Below are 21828 nucleotides of genomic sequence, written 5' to 3'. Positions count from 1 at the left end.
CTGTAAAGAGGAGAGGTAGAGTTAGGTGTCAAAGACATCATGGGAGGTTCTCCCCTCCTCATGTTCACATCCTCTTCCTCTATTTCCCTCCCCCCCACCCCCCTGTCCCCCCCTGCCCATCTCCAGACTAGGATATTTGTACATGGGATGGGACTTCTCAGCCTGGTTTGCATCAAGAATGATTTTGTAGGCCCAGCTGGAGGATTGATTTTCTCCATAAGGAATTCTATTTCTATTGACCACCACCACCACAACAATAAAAAAGCACCATGTTCAAATTTCTAACTTGGCACTTTCCCTGACTGTTCACCATAGCATGAAAATGAAAGAGTAGAATGGAGGCTGGTTCTGGAGGGCCTGGGCCTGGCTTTGCCTTCATTTGGGGGTATGTGCCCATAAGGTGGAAGGCAGGCTGAGTGATCTGAGGGTCAGTGACTCCAAGGAGGGCCCTGCTCCCTGTTCTACCTCTGCCACTGCATGCCGTAAGGCTACCTGAGGCTTCCCTTCCCTAGCCCTCCTCTTGCCAATCTAATGACTGCAGTGACAGGAGGAAAAGACATTTGAGTAATCTCCCTCTCTGGCAGAGGAGACTGGTTAGCTCAGTGACCTCTACCATGGACTCTTTCCCTTGTCTCTGGGCACAGTCTTGTTAATTGGGCTTTGTACAACAAAGGCCTGGGCCATGGCCACCATTGTCAGGTCAGTGAAGACCCCACTCCTTGTCCTCACTTTCAGAGTGCTTCTTAACTTTCTTGGGTGGGATCCTGGCACTCAGAGGCTGCAGGGGCCTGATAAACAGGGACAGAGCCCACACAAGAGACTGCCTGAGAGGAGAAAGTGAGAGGTTCCTATCTCCTCCTTTGCAGTCATTTGTTCTAAGTCATTCCCTAGACATTCCTTGTGGCCACCAACCAGCTACCAGGCAGCAAGATTGCCCTCCAAAAGACATACGCTAAGGAAAAGCACACTGCAGGGCAGGACCAAGCCAGTGCATGTGGCTCGACCTCTAGCCAGCTCCTCCCTGGATTTCCAGTGGGATTTTCAAAGTCTCTTTGGGTGGAAGTCACTGAGTCCAACTCCCTTGCAGTCTGCCTTCTATTTCACATTCTCCCTAGTCTAGACAAATGACAAAGAGGGGTGGAAAATGTTTGGGGCCAAGATTATAATAGCCTATAGGAGACTCAGTGAGATTTTATTTAAAGGCAGTCTATGAAATGTCAGTGATTAATAATTAAAGACTCATTGACTTCACGGGGGATCCTCCAGCTGCTACTTCCTAGCAAGTGGCTCAATTGGAAACTGCAGTGTCTACCATTGAACTGCGATAGTGCCCACACCCTGCTTCCCACGCACATTAGCTCCCGGCTAGCCACCAAGCAGTCGAAACAAGCATGCACAATTACTCCTCTTCTTAGTCTTAAACCCAGGAAACTGTCCCACTCTTTGCCCAACAACTAAGCTGAATGGAACCAACCCTTTTTTTCAGTTAATTTCAAAAGAACTGCAAGGGAATTTCAGTGCCGCTGTCCATGGTACCCAAATATCTGCATCTTGTTCTCCCCACATCACACCATGGCTTTCTCTGTGCCCCCTTCATCTTCTCACTGTGCTCATTCCAGCACACAGTCAGCCCACATTCCCCCTCTTCTTATCTTAGTAAAGAAGATCTTAAAGTAATCTAGCTACATAACCATCCAAGCCTCACTAAGATGAAAAAAATAGGGAATTCACCCAATTTGCTGGCAAGGCCACTGGATTTGGCATTAGAAGGCCTGGGTTTTAGTCCTTGCTTTGGCACTGACTTTCTCTTTGACATTGGGCTAGTCTTTCCTAGTCTCTGGATCTCTGTTTCCGTATCTTTTAGATAAATGGTTTCTTAAGGTCCTTTGCAGCTATCAGCCCTCTGATCCTCAGTTGAAGAGTTCCAAATGTGAAGGCAGCCATTTTGGTTCAGAACATCAAAATGAGAGTCAGCAGAAGGCCTGAGTTTTAGTCCCAGCTTTGGCACTAAGTTGCTCTGTGGCCTTGGATAAGTCCTTTCCACTATCTAGGCCTCAGTTTTACCCTATGTAAAATGAGAGGATTGACTAAATTGCCTTGCAGTTCCTTTCAACTTTAAAGCCCTTACCTCAGGCTAAAAAGCACAGGTGTATTATATCCCTGCTTCCCTCTGAGATAAGTGACAGGTCCAGTCCTCTAGCATGGCTACTACCATCCCCCACCAGACTGAGTCCTGAAAACTCTTGAAACAGTTTGGTGGCCCAGTGGAGAGAGGACTAGGCCTGGGTCCAGGGAGATCTGAGTTCAAATTCAGCCTCAGACACATACTAGCTTTGGGTAAGTCACAACCTCTCAGCCTCAATTTTCTAAACTGTAAAATGGGGATAACAACAGGACCTATCTTTCAGGGTTGTTGTGAGGATGAAATGAGATAATAAGTGGAAAGCACTTGACACAGTGCCAGGCACATAGTAGATTATTTATCTTTAGCTCTCTCTCCCTCCCCTTCCATCTGAATGTGGGAGACACATCTTGGGAGTCTGCTATTTCTTCTACTGTCCATTGATCGTGGTCCTGGCTAAGTCCCTGGGGCCATTATTGAAACTGGCTTTGGTCCTGGTTTGGCAGTAGATGGGGGGAAGGTGGAAGAAGGTTGATACCTTTGCTAGACTGGGAGCATTCTGCTATAATGAAGCTGCCTTGAGAAGACGAATAAAGGCCATTTGGATTGCTGCCTGGTAGCTAAGATAACAACGTCTGTGAGCTCAGAAGTGACGTTACAGAGCCACGGCATCTCCATTCTGGAAGGGAGCCCAGTAGCTACACAGGTTCCCTTCACCAATGTTCCCAAGAAGGAGGCACCCCAGGCCACAGCCCCTCTCATTACTCTAGGTTCTGCTCTCTGGGCCCCAACAGAATCAGACTAATTCCTCTTCCATCTGACAGTTCTTCAAAAGCTAAAAACAAACAAGCAAAAACCAAACCTTCTCTTCTCCAAGGTAAACTCCCAATTCCTTCAAAAGATCTTCATGTGGCAGGAACACAAGGCCCTTTAGTATTCTGGTAGCCTTACTCTGGTCATCCTCCAACTTGTCAATATCCTTAAATCATGGTACTCAGAACTGAACACAGTCCTCCAACTGTGGTCTAACCAGTGCATGCATCCACAGTACAGAGGAATTGTCCTCGCCTTAAGTTTGTGTGGTCTACCAATACCCCAGAACTTTTTCAGATAAACTGCTGCCTGCCCATGCCTTCCCCATCCGTATTCCTTCTTCTTTACTTAAAGTGAGGTTCTGTTATCAGTCCACAGCTGATCCCAATAATGCCCCCAAAGCAGAATTTAGAGTTACAAGATCAGATGTTCACTCAGGTCCTGGCAGGTCAGGGTTCTTCAAAGAGGGGAGACATTGTAATATGGTTCTTTCAGAATTTCCCTCGTGGATTGAGCACTAACAAACTGGAAGCTGTCTCTTGCCTTCCAAAGTCTATGTTAATGCACTTAGAAGTGAGAGATTGTGTGTGTGAGTGAGAGACAGTGAGAGTGTGTGAGTGTGTGCGTGTCTTTCTCTCTCTTTCTCTCTCACTCTAGTGTGTATACACAGAGCAGTTTACCAGAGGGAAGGGTCCCAGGGTGAGGAAACCCCTTAAGCTGTAGCCTAACACCGTTGGGGTATCTAGGAGCCTTCCAGAGCAGTTGCTCCACTGGGTTCGGAGTGCAAGTGGAGACCTTAAGTTGAAACAGCTGGGTAGGGGGTGGGGAGAGGGAGGAAGCTTTACCAACCTCCCTCCAAGGTTCTTGTGCTTCCTGATACTGGATGATTTAGCTGTCAATCAACAGTAGGCCAGCCAATGATACTGATGGGAAAGAAGAGGGTGTGGCCTCTTTCCACTTCGGTTTTTATGTATGCCATGACTATTTCTGGGGCCCCCTGAGTACACACATCTTGCATTCATGGGAGTGTATGGGATCACATGGGAGAGTGAAACAAGGTGTATGTATATGTGGAGGGGTGAGGACAGGGTGGGAAGAGGGCCTCTGAAAATGGGAAACACACTAACAGGACCTGATCTTCAATTTTCCTTGAGTCAATGCAGCTCTGCCTTGAAGAAACGGGAATGTAGGAAGCAATCTAAAGATGAACAGCTGGTCTCATGGCTCTCAAGCAACTAGGTCACTTCTATTGGGAGTAAGAAGTGTGGCCCCACCTTAAAAGGAGGCAAGCAGAGTAGACTGGAGAATAGATGATACAAAATGACATGCACAGATCTGGGCAGGAGACTGGAGGCAGCTCATCCAATCTGCTCCTGCCCCCAGATCCTTTCTACAGTGCCCCTCAACACTCTTTGCTTGATGACCTTGAGTGAAGGGTAGCCTACCACCTCCCAGGACAGCCTGCTCTACTTGTGGCATTATTAGGAAGGTTTTTCTGATATTGAGCCAAAATCTGCCTCCTTGGCAGTGGTGACTCTACTACCCCTTGGGGGTTGCTCAGAAGCTCCAAATTCTGTTTTTCAGGGGCTAAGCTGAAATAGCCAAATCTTGTTTCTTCCTCCATGACATTTCTGCTTTTCTCCTCTACCATCCTGAAGCAGGCCCTCATCAGCTCTTACCTGGACTATTGCAATGGCCTCCTAACTGGTCTCCCTGACTCCAGTCTCTTCCCATTCCAATCATCTGTTCAGTTGTCAAAGTGATTTTTATAAAGCACAGATCTGACCATGTCACCTCTGCCCCCATTTACTCAATTTCAGTGGTTCCTATTAGCATTTCTTTTCCCTTTTGTACATGTTACTGCCCCCCTCCCAGCCCTTGCTGTCTTCACAAAGTCTCCCATCCAGCCATATTGGCCTAGACATTTCTCCTATCTCTGTGTCCCTGGAATGATCTCCCTTACTTGTGCTTATTAGAACCTTTAGCTTCCTTCAAGATTTCCCATGAGGATCATTTCCTGCCATGTCTTTGAGGGGCCCTTTCCTGTCCCCAGCTACTGGTGCCATGCCCTCTAAGATCCTCTTGGATCCATACTGGATGTATTCTCCAGTAGAACATGAGCTCCTGGAGGACAGCCATTACTTTGCCTCTGTATCCCCAGTGCCCAGCACCTTGCCTGGCACATGGCAAGCAGGTAGTAAATGCTTCTCAACTGGCTTGATATCAAGGTGGATGGCCTCTGGCTTGTGGCCAGACAAAACTTGCCTTAGACCTCCTTTCCAGCTCACAGAGTCTGGCATTGGCCCCAAATCTCCCCTATCTTGGCCCTGCCAGGGGGCCTGGATTCTTCCTCATTCCTCAGGGTTAAGTTAGTGTTGAAAAATGGATGATGTTACCTCAGGGATGGGAGTTCAGAGCAGGAGGAAATGGCACATTTACTCCAAAGCAGGCCTTAAGCTGCTTGGATTAGTCAGGGAACTAATTAGTCTAGCAAACCTCAGAAGGTCTGGAGGCAAGAAATGCCACCATTTGGGGATAGGTGAAGACACAACACAGAGGGTAGGCTAGTGGGGAGGGGGGAACAGAGGGGATCTCCCTGAGGGTCTCAGGCCAGGCTTTGGTCAGGCCCCAGCACCTGGGTGAGCCAAGGACCTGCCTACAAGCAGCTCGCTTCTCTCTTTCCTCTGCAATGCCTCAGTTCTCCAGGGGTCCCTGCATAGGCCTTTGGCACAAGTTCAGCCTAGCATTCTTCCCACTGTGCCTCTGGGCCTCCTCACTGCAGTTGCTCTTAGTATGGATTTGACATATGAGGACATTTAGTCACAGAGAGATTAAGTGATTGCGAAGGGTTTTGGACCCAGGTTTTGGGGGTTGCCAGTCTACCCCCTGGTTCCACATGCTGAACTGCTGGTGCCCAGAACAGTGGAAGTAGGCCACAAAGTAGGTGCATGGGGAGCCACAAAGTATCACAGCTCATCAGGGGACCCAAGAAACATGGTTCTTCCTCAGGGACTTGCAGAGGGATGCTTGGGTTCAAAGGTATCCCTGCTATGATGAAACAGGTCAGAGGCCTGGGCTCCCAATAGATCCACAAGCCCCTCATGGAGAAGTGAGAAAGTATCTTGAGGAAGGGGCTGGTCCAGGGAGGAAAATACAGCAGGTCCCCCCCTCCCCCACCACGAACCAATGAAGTCCTTTCAGCTACCTCGCTGCCCATTGTAAAGAAGTCTGACAGAAAAAGCAACTTACACAAACATTCAGCTGCTTCTAAGAAAGCTTAGGCCTCTTGATTCCTGAGGGAATTTTCCTGGCAGTGAGCTCAGTGGAAAGAATCTGGGCTCCCAGACTTACAAGGCAAGTCACTTCTCTGTGTACCTCAGTTTCCTCATTTGTAAAATGGGGATGGCATTGCTTGTGTAATAGGCATGCTTCACATGGTTCTAGGAGGAGCGGGTTGAGCTTGAATCTGGCTGAACACTTTGACTTTTTAGACAGCCATTAATGGCACCTTAGGGGCCAGGAGAGAGAGGTGCCCATCCCTGGGTTACTGCAGCACCATTCGCTTTTTGTGCCTTATTGCTGGACAGGGCCAGCTGCCTGCTCAGCACCACCCCCTGGTGGCTAAACTTGTATCTCACAGGACAGTTGAGGTGAAAATGTTTAAACCTTAAACTATTGAGATGGGAGTGCTAGTTGTAAACTGATCCTTATTTCTGCCCATTTCAGGGGAAAGCAGATGACCTGTTCCTTCCATACTGTTTACAAACATGTTCCAGTATCCCCCACACTTAAACCCCTCACCCAACCCTATCATGCCTGCTAGTAATAGTCTTAGATCACTTTTCTCCTCAACTAAACTCCTTGGGGGAAAAGAAAGATACTAGGTGCCTCATTTTCCTCTTTCATTTTCATAAAAGACAGAAAAATTGGAAGAACAAGTAAGATAAAGACTCTAGAAAACAATTGATTAGGAAACAAAAGGACAGCAAATTTAAAAATCCTGGGACTTCTGAAAACCATTTCCAAATAAAACAATCTGGATACAATAACTCAAGAAATCACAAAAGAAAACCAGCCAGAACTAGTAGAACCCAAGGGTCAAGAGAAAATCAACTGGTCACTTCAAATTGAACTCACTTCAAAATATTGTATCCAAAACCCAGAGTTTTTAAGTCAAAGTAAAAATATTGAAAGCAGCCAAAAAAAAAAAAATAGAGAGAGCCCCAATACCAAGAAAGCACAATCAGGGTTATGCAGTACTTAAGAGCAAGTACTCGAAAAGAGAAAGATTCTCACTCAATCAAGATTAGCTAACCCTGCAAAAGTGGGTGTAATTCTGCAGGGGGAGGGGGAATGGACCTTTAATAAAAATAGAACATTTACAAGCATTTCTGTTGAGAAAAACAGAGTTGGGTAGAGAATTTTTGAAATGCAAATTCAGGAGACAAGAGGAACCTAGAAATCTGATGATGAGAGCAATCTGAAGGCCTTCTATGATGATCAAGGGCTTATATCCTAATGGGGGAAAGAAACCTTTGTTCCTCCCAAACCTCAATGTCTTCTGGAGCAGGAGAGCATGCAGAGAAGGACAGACTGAGGGCCTGGGGAGGGTTTTCTATGATTTTGTTTAATTTAAGAGAGCAAAGGCAAGGCAGAGGGAAAGAAATACGTTAGGGCAGAAAGAAGAAAGAAGGAGGAGCTGAATTTACTATTCCTCACGATCAGGGCATTGATTACACACTCCAAGCACAGTGTTTATGTTCAAAAATAAGCACACAGATCAATAGGCCTTCTCTCAATGTATAAATAGCATGGCAATTAGTAAATGGTATCTATTAAAAGCCAAGAATTAGCACCATCAGAAACATCAGGAACAGAAAAACGCAACAGTTAACACTGAGACAGCACTTACTATGTGTCAGGCACCGTGCTAGGCATTTTACAGGGATTATCTCATTGGAACCTCCCAACAACCCTGGGAGGAAGGCGCCATATTTCTCCCCATTTTACAGTTGAGGAAACTGAGGCAGACAGAAGATAAGTGACTTGCCCAGAGTCACACAGCTAGTAAGTGTCTGAGTTCAAATTTGAACCCAGGGCTTCCTGACTCCAAGCTCAGTAGAGGCCTTTCCCATAAGATTATAAAGCAAGGTCTATCATCTCCACAATTATATGAAAAAGGTCTCCAGCTGCTAGCCATAGCCTTTCATCAGGCTGCTGAGCTTCCTCTGGACACTCGCCAGCTTACTGATGGCCTTCTTAAAGCATAGAGCTAAGAACTAATCTCCAGAGGAGGTCTGATGAGGGCAGAGTACTCCTAGAAGCTCCGGTCCTCCGAGGCAACTGGGCCTGGAGTCAGGAAGACACAAGTTTAAATGAGCTCATCCATTTACTAGTCATGTGAGCCTGGCCAAGTCACTTCATTTCTGTCTGCCTCTGTTTCCTCATGTGAAAAATAGGGATAATAAAAATATCTCCTCCAAGGGTTACTGTGAGGATCAAATGAGATACTATTTGTCAAATGCTTAGCACGGTGCCTGACACATTAATGAGTATTTATTTCCTTCCTTCTTAATGGATCTCCAGTTGGCATTAGCCCTTTGAGCTGCCACCACACATGGCTCATTCATACCCATCTTGTTGTCCAGTCATACTCCCAAGTCCTTTTCGGTATAATTGCTCTCTATTCACGTTTTCCTCAGTTTAGATTCTTGGAGTTGATATTTTGTTCCCAAGGGTAAGAGTTTACATTTATCCCAGTGCTGAATCCCTGTGGATCCGGACTTGAACCGCCCACTCACTCGTGGCTGTTCCCTCCTATTTTACTGTCATCTCCAAATGTGAGGAGCATACTGATTACACCTTCATCACATTCACTGACAAAAAGTGTCGCCTCACACTGGGCTAAATCCACACCCTTGGGCCATTTCAGAGGGATCTTCTGCCCCATTGACATCGAACCATTAACAACCACTCTTTGCTTCTGGCCATCCAATCTCATCTCCTTTGAGCTTCTGGTTGATAGAGACAGACTGGACAGAAGGCTATCTGAAAGGAGAAGGCACTAGCATATGGGAGATGGGGAAAGGTCCCCTGCAGTAGATTTGAGCTGACTTTTGAAGGAAACCTGGGAAGCTAAGAGGTAGAAGGAAGGAGACAGAACATTCCAACACTGCGAGACAGTCAGTACAAAGGCATGGAGACCGGAGATAGAGATGGTTCACAAAAGGTGCTCACTGTCTGTTGGAGCATCCTTGATATCAGGGCCTAAGCCTCAGATTCGGGATCTCCCAGATGAGGATGATTACTGGAGTTCTTGGCACAGACATGAATACACACGAGTAACTCAGACCTGTTACTTGAGTGACTGACCAGGCCTCGACACTTGGTGAGAAGGGCTCTCCTGGACAGTGTCTTGGAAATTTCAACAAACATTTCTTCAGTTTCAACAAGTGTTTGCTAAAGACCCATGTGCCAGGTACTGTGCTAGTGTGGAAGTGGAAAGACAAAATGCTCATTGACCTCAAGGAACTTACATTTTAGTAGGAGCACAATACCAAAAAATGTGCCAGATACACAAAGGGCCAGTGCTGAAAGCTGTACCTAAGCTAGGGATTCTTGGAGGCGAAGTTTAGAAAGGAACACAGTCCATACATGGCAGACCCCCTGTTCAAAGGCACTGAGGTGGGAGATGGAAGAAGAAGAAGCCAATGGCACTGGGATAGGATGAGGGTCAATGTGTTCTCCCCTCCTTGCCAACCCATAATGGCTCAGGTTAGGATGGGCAGCTAGATTCAAGAGCAGGCAGTTAATGGCATTTCTTCCCCTCCCACTCACCCCTTTCTCTGTGAGCTGGCCAGTTCTGACCCTGGCTACTCCGGAATTTTCCCTCTGAAGACCCAAGGACCCTTTGTGGATGAGCACCAGACACCACACGGAGCTAATGAAGGGGCTTGTGAGCTGGGCATGGATGACCTCCATCTTCTGCCCAACTCATCTCACTGGGGCTTATTCTCTATCACAACAAAGATAATGAATTTTGCCAAGACTTAAGATTCACGAGCCAATGTTTATACGGTGCTTTGAGAGGAAAAGCATTCTTAACTGCTAGCTGCATTTCACGAACAAATGAACATACGCTTTCATGACCATAGCTGAGCAATTGCAAATCATTAAGGTAAGTAGCAGCTGGTGAACATCTGCCCTGATGTTCAGGGTCAGGAGGTCTGGGGGTTGGCAGGAATTCAGTAGCAGATGCTCAGGTCAGGTGGGGGCAGGTGGGAACACCGAGCTGTTTGCTCACTCGGGAAGAAGACAAGAATGGCACTGGCAAGGAGACGAAGCAAGAAAGGCTCTGGAGGGCAGGAGACACTAGAAGCAGCTTCTCTGGGTGCGCAGTCTCTCTTGGAGGACCCCTGATGATGCTCAGAGGGGGACGGTTGTCCCGTTCCTAGTCATGGGGCTTATTTGGGGTCCGACTGGGGATATGCAAGTTATGCAATGAGGCAAAAGGCTGGAGTGAGAAGCCAGAGTAAATTGTGGATGTGGGGAAAGCCATTGAAAACTCAGCAATAGGGGAGTGATGTGATGAGCCCTCCAGAAGACGAATGTGTCTTTTGTGTGCAGCATGGGCTGACTGAGTCTGGGATGGGGTTGGCAGCAGGGAAGACAGCCAGGAGGCTGGTGCAGCGGGTCAGAGGGCAAGACCTAAGGGCCTGGGGGTAGGCAGGGGGTGGGAAAAGGAAGATAGGGTACCAGAGACCTTGCAAAGGGAGAACAGAGGAGCCTTGGTGACCTATGGGTTGGACAAAGAGCAGAAGGGAGAGCACTGGCTCAGAGATTCCTTGGAGCACTCCAGTCTGGGTGACCACAAGGATGGATACAAACAAAGCCCATAGGGGAAGCTGGTTCCAGAGGAAGAGGATGAAGAGGAAGAGGATGAAGTCAGGTGAAGATGCATTCCATTTGGAGGGACAGAATCACAGTTCAAGTGTAAACAAACATCCACCAGCTCTTGGCCTAGAGTCATCTGCAGAGACAAAGGGAACAGACGACAGGCCTCCTTATCACTTCACAAAGCCTGGCTCAGTTACCACGAGCCTAATGACATCACGGTCTGGCCAAGAGTAAACTGATTCGAAGAGTGCTCCATCTTGGGCCACAACTAAATGAGCTTCTTCTATATGGCAGTCCCCAAAATGAGACTTTGAAGAGTATGGTTCCCATGGATCTGCACACAGTGTGGCTGAGAACACAGTTGGCCTATTGTAACAAAGTAAATGACTCACCATCTAGTACCAACCAGTTTTGAGACCCCAAATGTTTATCACCTCTCTCCCTCTCTCCTTCTGGTTCTTATGTCAACTCAGTGGCGGTGGCCTATTCCCAAGTTATCTGTGACAGGGAGGGCTATGGGATGTCTCTCAGACAAAGCTGGAGAGGACGCTATTAGTGACAGCAAACATGAATGTCATTTGACTAGTTTGGAGGGTAGGGTAGGTAGGGACAGAGCTATGGATTCTCTGGGTTACCCGAAAAGGATGGAACCAAATGGCTAAAGGGGTAAGGTCATCATAGTCAAGGTTTTGAGGGTAGAACCTCAAGTGACCTATCCCATTGAATCGTTTTGAAAGACTTTTTAGTGACTGCTGTCCCCTGTGGTCTCAGCACCCTTTCCCCTAAACATTCACTTGACTAGCAAGCTACAGGATCATTTTGTTAAACTGGAGCAGTCTATCCAAGCCCCCTGCACTTGGAATCTGGCAGTCACAGGCATTTGTTAAGTCATTATCACACATGTGCTAGAAAGGATGTTCAGTGCTAGGGAGACAAAGAAAGGTCAAACATGTGGTGAAACAATTGGCTGAGTCCAAGCTCAAGGCCCAGACGGACATCACCACAGCCTGTGGCATCCAGGAGAGCTTGGTGGGTACTGCCAACAGTAGCAAAGTCAGAGGGCTGAAGGAGAGGGCCGCATCCTGCTCAGACCTCACCTAGGGGATCGGCCTTGCTGCCAGGTACCACAAGTTAGGGATAATAACGGACAAATTAGAGCCTTTCCCAAAAGAGGGCTCCCAGGACAGTGAAGGGAGATGGACATCTGTCTCTCTGAGGTGCCACTCAAGGATGTTTATTCCTGGAGAAGAAAGGTTTGGGGGTTGGGGAGTATTTGATGGAGTGCCAAGTGGAGCAGGGTGGGAAGCAGGAGCCACTGTCAGACGTGGCAGTAGGAGGTTCCTCCTCACAGAGGGCCTTTGGCTAGGCAGACGAACTCACGACTCCTTCAGCGCTTCTTAAACTGGGGCTCTAGATGTGACTCCAACTCTACCTCCTCCAGGAAGCCCTCCCAGTTCAGTTGTGCCCAGGGGAGATGGGAGGGTATCTTTGTGCCTCTTGGTGGGGAGGCTGGCCTCAGAGGCCACGTCCAAGCCTGAGGCAGTGGCAGCCCCTGATCCAGCTGTGATCTTCCTCCTCTGGGTCTCCCTTCTATTCTGTGCTTTATGCAGGCAGGGCTTCATGTGGCTGGGCCTCATTTATCTTTGTTACCCAGTCAGAAATTTGGCATGGGAAGCCCTGGGTTAGAATCCCAGCTTTGCCTCTTACTTCCTGTGTGCCCTTGAGTAAGTCACTACCCTCTCTGGGCTTTAGTTTCTTTCACTGTAAAGTGAGAGGATGAGACCAGATGGTCCTCAAGCCCCTTCCAGCTCTAACCCCATGATCCCTTGCTTTCTCCTCTATGAAGCAAGAGTGTCCGGAAAACACCATGCTTTTTACCTTGGCTCAGAAGGAAACCACAAGGCCGGGTTCCCCAGCTTCTTCAAGACTGCTTCTTAATAGGATAAGAAGGCCTGTGTCCCAAGGCCTCCCTTCACTTTGGGAGCTGGGATGCCATATTCCCTCTTGCTCCAACCCTCTCCTTGGGTCCCTATAGCTCAGGAGGGTATCTGGCATGCATGGCCTTTAGATTTGGGCCTGCCTGCCTGCTTCCGTGCTCTGGGATCCCTACGCCCTTCCATAGCCTGTGCTGTTCCTTGTGGCTGGTGTCTGTTTAGCTTCTCTGGCCCAGCTGCCACTCATGGCCTGTGTGCCATGCAGCAGGAGGGGCTTGAAGGGCAGATTTTGCCTCCTTTACAATTGAATCACTTAATTGCTCTCAGTGTCAGTTTCCTCACTGGTAAAATAGAGATTCTAATACTAACCCATCTTCCTACTTCACAGGGCTGTAGTGAAGCACCCTAGACGCCTTAAAGGACAATATAAATGCTGGTGCTCATCGTCATCGTTCTGACTGGGCTTGTGTTGGAACAGCTCAAGTTCATCTAGCGATTCATAGCTATGGGCTCTCCAAATGACTGGCTTGGTTCTTCTCACTTAATTGTTGGCCATGATGCTGGTGACTGCTGTTTCCCTGAGGGATTGTAATGTTAGGAAGTAGAGGTCTCCTCAGGCCAAGTGGGAAAGGAGAAGCAGCTGCGACAATTTCTGGCCCTATTCAAGTGGATGAATGCAGCTTGTCTAGACAACGTGCCACACACAGTTCAACATTTTTTGCCTCTGTAAAAGGACAATGAGGTAGGCTCAGAAACAAACAAGTGGAGGACAGCAGGCTCCAGCACATCTTGAAAATGTTAAAGTTCTTTGTTACTTACTGGGATGACCTGTTCTTTCAATGGTAATACTCTTCCAAGGCTCAGACAGCTGCACTCATGGGACAGCAATCTTCAAAGAATTAAAATGGAGGCTCATCCAAAGGGTAATGGAGAGATATGGGGTGGGTGTGTACACATAACAAATAGCAAATTATGGAGCCTCAGTGAGAAGAAATGGATGAGCAAAAGAGATGGGTTGGTCAGGAAGTGATAAGGAGACATGACTAACTCACAGCCTGTGGGCTCTGATTATTTCCTGGAGATGACTTGAGGAAGGCCATTGGCATGGTGAGTGAACCCCTGTGGTGACCTAATGGGAGGATGTGGACAGGAACCACACAAGATAGGCAGGCATCTCCCTGTAGTATTTAAAGATGGGCAGTATTAGAGGGTAAGCCCATGTGGAGTCATTGAAGTACTGAAACACAATAGGATATAGGCACAAGGCTGATGTTGGCTTTTGAGGCTGAGGTATGCTGGGAGCTGATATTAGAAGAAGTGATTTCACCAAGAAAGCCAAGAACAGCTCATTCTAGATTTCACTGTCACATCAACCTCTCTTCACCTTTGGGTGGTGCATTTCCAGTTCTGGGCTTTGATACTCCCTCAGTCCTAGTGGGGAGAAGGACTGCTGGTGGGGACTTGTAGTGAAAGTAGGTCCAGGTCTACTTAGCCATCAGGGCCTTGAGAATATGCCTGGTACTTGACCCTAGGGTTCACAAAATCCTCTGTAGGGGTAAATCCCAAATAGGCCTAATCAAGTTTAAATCAAGTCCCTTCTACATGGGATCTTTTGATTAGAGAATTGATTTAAGCCACAAGCCTCTCTCCACCAAAGGACAGATCTCTTGGCTCTAACAGACATCTTCATCTGTGTAGGCTAGACTTCTAGAGGTGGCAGCCATCACATAGCTGGTTTTGGACCTGACCAGGAGGTGGGGCGGGGTGGGGGATGACTGTAAGAGTGACCAGGACTGCTTGGGGCCATCTAGAGCCTGCTAATTTGTCTTTGTCTTTATGTATCCTTCAATCAAGCCTATGACAGCAAACCATTTGCAACTGTGGCCCATCATGTCAAGTCAAGTCTGTATCCTGGGCCAAGATCAGCTTTAATTTGAGACAGACTCCTTCCTGAGCTGCCCCCTTCCTCCTGTGCTGTGCTGCTCTGTTGCTGTGGGGAGATCTTTCTCTGAGCAGCTGGTGTATTCAAATGTGGCTTTTTCACTTGGCGAGAGCAGCTACTTGGGAACGGCACCCTCCTCCCTGACATTCAGAGTGCGGAGGACTCCTTGAACCTTGGGGAGCAGGTGACCTCAATCATGTGACCACATGAATGGGCATCTGATGTGATGGGCATGTTGCTGGGAGCTTCCCTTCAGAACAGGGATTCCTAGCACTCCAACCCTTCCAGGGATGGTTTGGCCTTTGTCTAAAGCCCTTCAGGGAAGAGGAGCTTGCCACCATCTCAAGGTAGCCCATGCTACTTCTAGACCCATCTGATTGGCAGGAGGGTTTGGGGCACATTGGAAAAGGCACTTGGACGGTGAGCTTTATCTCTCTCCTGAACCCTGGACCCATATGATCAACTGGCCACTGGAGAGCTTCACTTACATATCTGGTGGGCCTCTCAAATCCAACAAATGCAAATAGAATTCACCATATCCAGCTCTTCCTCCTTCCCTCTAGTCTTACCCCAACTGGGAATGATGGATGAGTGGAAGTTATGGAGAGACATAGTCAAACTCGATAGAAGAAAACATTTCTCAGTAACATGAGCTCTCCACAAGTCCAATGGGCTGTGATGAGAGGTCGTAAGTGCCCCTTTGCTGGTCATCTTAAGCTAGGGTTTATACTAAATGACCTCTGCCTTCCCTTCCAGCTTAGAGATGCTGTGAGCTTAAATCTGCCTCTGTAGCTTCTAGCCCCTGGGACTGGGTTCCAGCAGAACAAGCCCAATCCCTTTTTTGCTCTCTGCTAGTATTTTGCAAGCCCCAGCATGATACCAAGTTGGGGACTTTCTCTTAGCCAGACAGCTGAGCTCGGTGGTGATTAGGGCCTAGGGGCTACTAGAACTGTGGAGAGCAGTAGTCAAGTTGGCATACGTGGCATCTGAAAGATGTGACTGCAGCCCTGTGAAGGGCACAGCAAACCAACCTCCGGGGAGTGCTGCAGACATGACATGACTTCAGAAGAGCTGAGGGAGGGGATTGTGGCCATCGCCAGGGCAGATGATCTGACAGGGGCTCCCCAGTCCCCAGCTTCATAGCACTTCCATTGGCAGCTGGACCCTCTGGAGGCTATCTCAGCACCCCCAAAGTAGTCCCTAGCAAAGTGCAGACCTTCCATGAGGCCAGAGCTCTGACCGTGGGCCTGCGTGAAACTGCATTGATGTATCTTTGTGGTTATGATGACTCCAAGGCTACTCTGATGCTCTATGAGAGGTCAGTCCTGGAGGTCAGAGGTCTGGCCTATCTCCCTTTTTGAGCCTCTGCTCCTCCACAACCCACCCAGGCACTTAGAACTTCAGGGTCTGGATACCTTTCCAGCCACAAGTCTGTCCTCCGAGCTCTGCTTCCCGTCTCCCCGTCTCCATGACCCATGGCCTCTGGTGCAGGAGAATGTCTCAGGACATAGACAGAGCAGCTTAATCATAGCTTCCCTCTTGGTCCAGACTGTTCAGAGGCCCCAGGGAATGGGGACGGGCCCCTAGGAGTCTGCCACAACATGGCTTCTCGCTGGCAGCTTGTCTTTTCCCCATCTCCAGGCTACAACATGTTTCTTTGGGAGTCTTTGGGAGAGCCTCCCATCACTGAGTCAGTATTATAGCGAAAGTGAGGTTCAGGCTGAGTGATTTGGGAGGATGTTCCCTAGCCTACTGGCTCTTTCTTCCCTAGGAATCATGGGAAGCAGCTCACCAATACAGCTCCCTCCTTCTCTCAATCACTTAAACACTGGTCATGAAAATGTAAATGTCACATCCTATAACAGGCAAATGTCACATCACACACTTCTCAAGGCAAAGGTTTGTTTGCTGCCTTGTGGGGAATAGAAGCTTCAGGGAAATTCTCAGTTTGCTCCTGAGCTCCCCCCTCCCCCCACCCCAATCAAGCCTCACTGGCTTTGGGAAAACCCAGACCCTTGCCAGCCTCCTGCTGGGGCGGGACTGGGGATGGAGCTACCAAGCGGGGAGGGGGGAGGGTGGCAGAGCAATGGGGCAAAAGGCCATGGACTTTTGGGGACAGGGAGAAGGCTGAGGGGAGCCTGGCAGACTCCCCTGCTGGTGGAAGCACACTAGCAGCCAGGCTCAGCCAAGACATTTACATGTCTCCTCCATAAATTCCTCAGCTGTCTTGTCTGAATCAGAGAAGCCTAGCAAATACCATGCAAAGTGCCAGAAATCCCATTCCTCAGCTTGGCTTCTCACCTGCTCTTTGATGTTCCCTTGAGCTGCATGGGAGTGCCACAGGTAGAGTTGGGTGCACTGTGCCAAGGGAATACACAGTGGAGGTGGGAGGCGGTTGCCACTGCTGATGTCCCAGCCACTCATGTAGGGAACCGAGGCAGAAGTCCTGCAAGGCTGGCAGTCACTGGTGGTCCGGCTCCCACCCCAGATATCTTGCAGAGCACGTACAGCCCCTTTGAATCAGATGGGGTGGGTTCTTGGAGTGGAGATCATGTCCTCACCCAGTTTAGGCACCAAACTATGGAATCTTAGCACTGGCAAGTACCTCAGAGGCCAACTAGGCTAAACCCTGCATTGCCTTTGTCCTGTGTGTTGGCCTTTTGCCCTTGGGGTCTGGGCCATGGACAGGATCCACTCCAAGGAGATCGAGAGCCAGGGAGTGCCAAGCCTAGAGGCCTGTATTGGGCTACCCGAGTCTTTCCTACCTGTCCCAGGTCTTCGGCTGGCCACGCCGGATGCACATATGAGAGAAAGGACGTTCCAGAGTCGAACAGGGGTTGAGCTTTATTCCAGGGAATCGGTTACAAGTGCAGGGGGAGGTCTTCCTTAGGAGGAAGAGGGGGAGATTTCCTAAGGAGGCTAAGCTTAAGGGATTGGAAGTAGAAGTACAAGCGGGGAGAGAGGGGGAGGGGAGAGAGGAAAGAAAAGAAGCGGAGCCCTACTTTTCTCTTTGGCTCCACACGTGCTAAGAGAGAGCTTTCTGGCTTCCTCCATCCTACTTAATCTTCAGCCACACAGTTTGCATCTCAATACCATGCTGTTAGGTAACTAGGTGTGCTCCAATCCGGGACGACCTCGAGGGCAGGGAGACTCCACCCATCAGGTATCTCCAGGGGAGAGGCAGAAATACCCGAGCTAGCCGAGCTAGCTCAGTCTGACCTTCTCGAACCCCCGCTGTTCATGGAGGGCCTCGTAAGACTCTAAGATTTAGAAGTCCCACTTTTACCTGCCCGAGACTGTCCACACGGAATTGAGCTTCCAGTCCCAACAAGGGAGGCCATAGAAATTCCTCTGGTCCTTTTACTGCCTAGATCTCAGCTGCAAATTAAGTCCCAGAGAAATGAATGGGTGTTATTCTACTGAAGGCTAAGGTTGTGTTCTGAAGAGATTTTTGGGGGGCATGCCCCATCTTTGTCAGCTCCCAGAAGGCCCAAGATTAAACTAAACCATTCTATGTCTATATTTAGTGTCAAATATGGTGGTTTTGCAAGCGTAGGATCATTCTCATGAAACCTAAGGGCTCACCAGACTGTGCATCTCCTTGCAGAGATATGCTATGGCTTGCCTCCCTTAGTCTGTATACCACATGTGCCATTGGGAAGCTTCTGGACAGGAAAAAAGCTTGCCATCACTGGGAAGCTTGAAGGACAAACTCACTCCAGGTAACTTACAACAAGAATGAGAAAAGGTTAAGAGAAGGTCATTCTTTCGATGCTACATTTCCATCTCCAAATACCCCCAGAATATATGAGGAAAGTCTGAAAAATGGAATGCTTCACCCCATGTAAATCAATCACACAATGAGCAGGAGCAGCCACCACTGACTCCTATTTATTGAGCACTGATTATGTACAGAAGGTGCAGAGTCTGCTGCTGAAGAAGGGAGATCACACCTAGACATCAACGACAGATGGAGAAAGTCTAATTGGCAAGACCTTTCAAAGGGCCGGAGAAATGCGAGTCGATAGAAATGAAGGAGGTGTCATGGGAGAGATTATTAGAGGCTGGGAAGGGAGAAGGAGAGAGCAAGGAAGACTTTGTGGAGGAGGGGCCATGGAATATGGGTTTTGAAAGGTGGCAAAGATTTCAACAGGCACCTTCCAGGTTCAAGGGATGATAGGGGCAAAGACAAGTTAGCAGACAATCAGGAAAAAGATGAGCTTTTAACAAATATGATCTCATTTGACCTTCACAATAACCCCTTGAGGTAGGTGCTATCATTATCCCCATTTTAAAGTTGAGGAAATTGAGGCAGACAGAAGTTAAGTGACCTGCCTGGGGTCACCCAGCCAGGAAGTGTCTGAGGCCAAATTTGAACTCGGGTCCTCCTGACTCCAGCTCTGCACTCTATCTACTGTACCAGCAGCTGCCTCTACTGATTTCATTATCGTTCCCAGAATAAGACATAGAGTAGTACCCAGGTGATGACAGGCCATGTGGGAAGGAAACGGCCAGGGTGAGCAGCCAGATGGGTAGGTTGTGTGGGTTTTCACTGGCTGATTCCATGATCAGGACTGACCAACCCCAGGATGTTATCCTGTTGGCCAGAGGGAACTCCTGACAGGGCCCCCCAAAGCACACTACAGTTAGGTGTAAGGTCAGGGGATCAGAATCTGGGCAGCCTCCAAGAGGTCAGCAAATACATGCTTGACTTAGGGATGGGTAGAGAGCAGAGTGCTGACTCAGAAGTCAGAGGACTCTGAGTTCAAATCCCAGTTCTTACATTGACTTCCTGTGTGATCCTCCCTTATAAAATGAGGAGGCTGGATGGCCTTCGAGGTCCCTTCCATCTCAACTTCTGGACTATAGGTTTTCTCGTGTGTGTGTGTGTGTGTGTGTGTGTGTGTGTGTGCATGTGTGTGCGCATGTGTGAGTGTATTGTGCATACGCATGTTGGGCATGTGTGGCGTGTGCATGCGTGCATGTGTGCCCGAGGGCCACAGGCACTCGTGTGGATTTCCCAAGGTGTCATGCCCTCTCTCTAGCTTCCAGATGCTTTGCCTCCTTTGTTCTGAGATTTCAAAGAAGGAACAGCCTAAATCCGTGGTCCATATCAAGGGTTTCATTGAAAAACAATATGAAAGAGAAGCTCTCTACCACTGAGTGACTTGGAAAATCTTGTTGCTCCCAAGCTGTGACTGTGAGCCAGGCTTCACCCACAAGCAAGCAAAGGCTGTTCCAGAACTGTCCTGAGAGGAGTGGCGGTAAAGGCTGGGGGAGGAAAAGTGCTCCCTGATTAGCCAATTCTCTGAGACAATTCTTGTCATAGTGGCTCCCCAGCTGTTCTCCCCTGACTCCTAGCAGGACCCCTAGGTGAAAAGCCTCAGAATATAGCCAAGGGAGCTCTGAGCAAGGCCCTTCCAGAGAGGACCTGGGCAGGAGTAAGCAGCCAGTGCTAGGATCCCTTCACTAAGGCTCAATGGCGTTCAAGGGCTGTCAGGGAATCCTAAACCAGGTGAAATGGATCATCACTTGAACAACAGAGCATCTCTTCTTCACAATTTTCAATTTCATCTGGCCCCTGGGGGGCAAGTACCTATTGTTGCAAACATGCAACATGTCCTAAAAAAACTGTTAGTGGCAATGGCACAAAAACCATGATTGGCATATGTGCACAAGGAGGGTTACTATATGAATGTTTCATTTTCTTTGCCATTTTCAGCATCCTCCTCCTCTGACCCAGTCACTTCACTCCAGTAAGAGGGTGTTGCTTCTTGGTCTGAGGGATTGTCTCTGGGACCAGAGAGGAAACAGCCCCTGGAATCACAAAGCTTTAAGAGGATTAACTTGTGGTTGTGTGTGGCACAGTGCCTGCACATAGTAGGCATTTAATAAGAGTTTACTGACTGGTATAGTATGGGGGGGGGGGAAGTAGAGCTCAGAACCATCTTGGGAAGCTGTGAAAGCTGGATTCAGAGACCAGCGCTCCTTCCTCTGAGTAAATAAGTAAGGCAAGACTTAGGAACCATGCCAAACACGGATGGTGAGGCTTGGCATTCATTTTAAGGAGCATTCAGATATGAGAGAGACCAATGGGGGAAAGAGAAATGACAAATAAAAATGCTGAGAGTTGGAGGGAAAGGAATATAGGCTAGATTAATTAGCCCACAGTGACATGGATGCCAGGAAACAAGAGGATCCCAGTAAGTGGGGAGTCTGAGGTCAGGAGAGGCTGAGAGGTCCTCTGGCTAATGGGCAATCAGCTGGAAAATAGACTGAATGCTGCCTGGTGAGATTAGTTAGATATCAAGTGTTTTAACTCTGAAAAGAGTATGCATAGTTAAGGTGGTCTCCTTACACCAAGGGAAAGAGAGGTGGTAATCCACAGTAAGTTCCCAGTTGGTCCAATCTTTCAGATTCTAGTTCCCATCAACTTCTGTCAACCAGAACTGTCCCCAGGGCATGGGTGTGAATGAGGGCCACTGACCAGGGTCCTGACCTCTAACAACACTAATGTTCTAAGGCTGATCACTACCTTAGTGAAGTCATGGGCACCAGGTTTGGGCAAAAGCCATGAATAAATATCTCTACCAGTCTGGGATTAAGAAAATGATCTGAAATCCCATACTCTGCAAATGGCAAAGATGATTAAAAAAATGAGAACTGCAACTGGTGGTGAGACTGTGAGAAGACAGCCACACTGATACATTGTTGGTGTAGCTGTGAACTAACCCGATCGTTCTGGATATCAGCTTGGAATGATGGATCAAAAGTGACTCAACTGTTTCCATTCTTTGCCTCAGTGATCCCACTACTGGGCAAACACACCAAGGGAATCAAATATAGAAACAAAACACTGGTGGTAAAGAAGTAGCAAGAGTGAGTCCCTATCAACTGGAGAATGGCGGAGCAAACCAGGGCATGTCAACATATTGGAATCTCATTGTGCAGTTAGAAATGACAAATTATGAGGACTTTAGAGAGATGGAGGAAGATTGATATGAAAAGATGAGGAGGGAAATAAGTAGCTTGGAAGGAACTATTTCAATGTCTACACTGAAAAATGGGTCCACTCAGCTAATAAAACCTATCTCCATCCCTAGAGTAGAAAAGCGGGGAAC

At 48.3% G+C, this 21828-nt stretch overlaps 1 protein-coding gene across 1 annotated transcript in view; it reads right to left on the bottom strand.

Moving 5' to 3' along the window:
* The window catches only part of TRPC5 (transient receptor potential cation channel subfamily C member 5), a 72529-nt gene that overhangs the window by 35054 nt on the left and 15647 nt on the right, over window positions 1-21828 (bottom strand). The window lies entirely within an intron of this gene.

The sequence above is a fragment of the Notamacropus eugenii genome, chromosome X (genome assembly GCF_028372415.1).
Source record: "Notamacropus eugenii isolate mMacEug1 chromosome X, mMacEug1.pri_v2, whole genome shotgun sequence".
Classification (NCBI taxonomy): Eukaryota; Metazoa; Chordata; class Mammalia; order Diprotodontia; family Macropodidae; genus Notamacropus; species Notamacropus eugenii.
The sequence above is the reverse complement of the archived record's forward strand: the minus strand, read 5'-3'. Positions and strand labels throughout refer to the sequence as shown.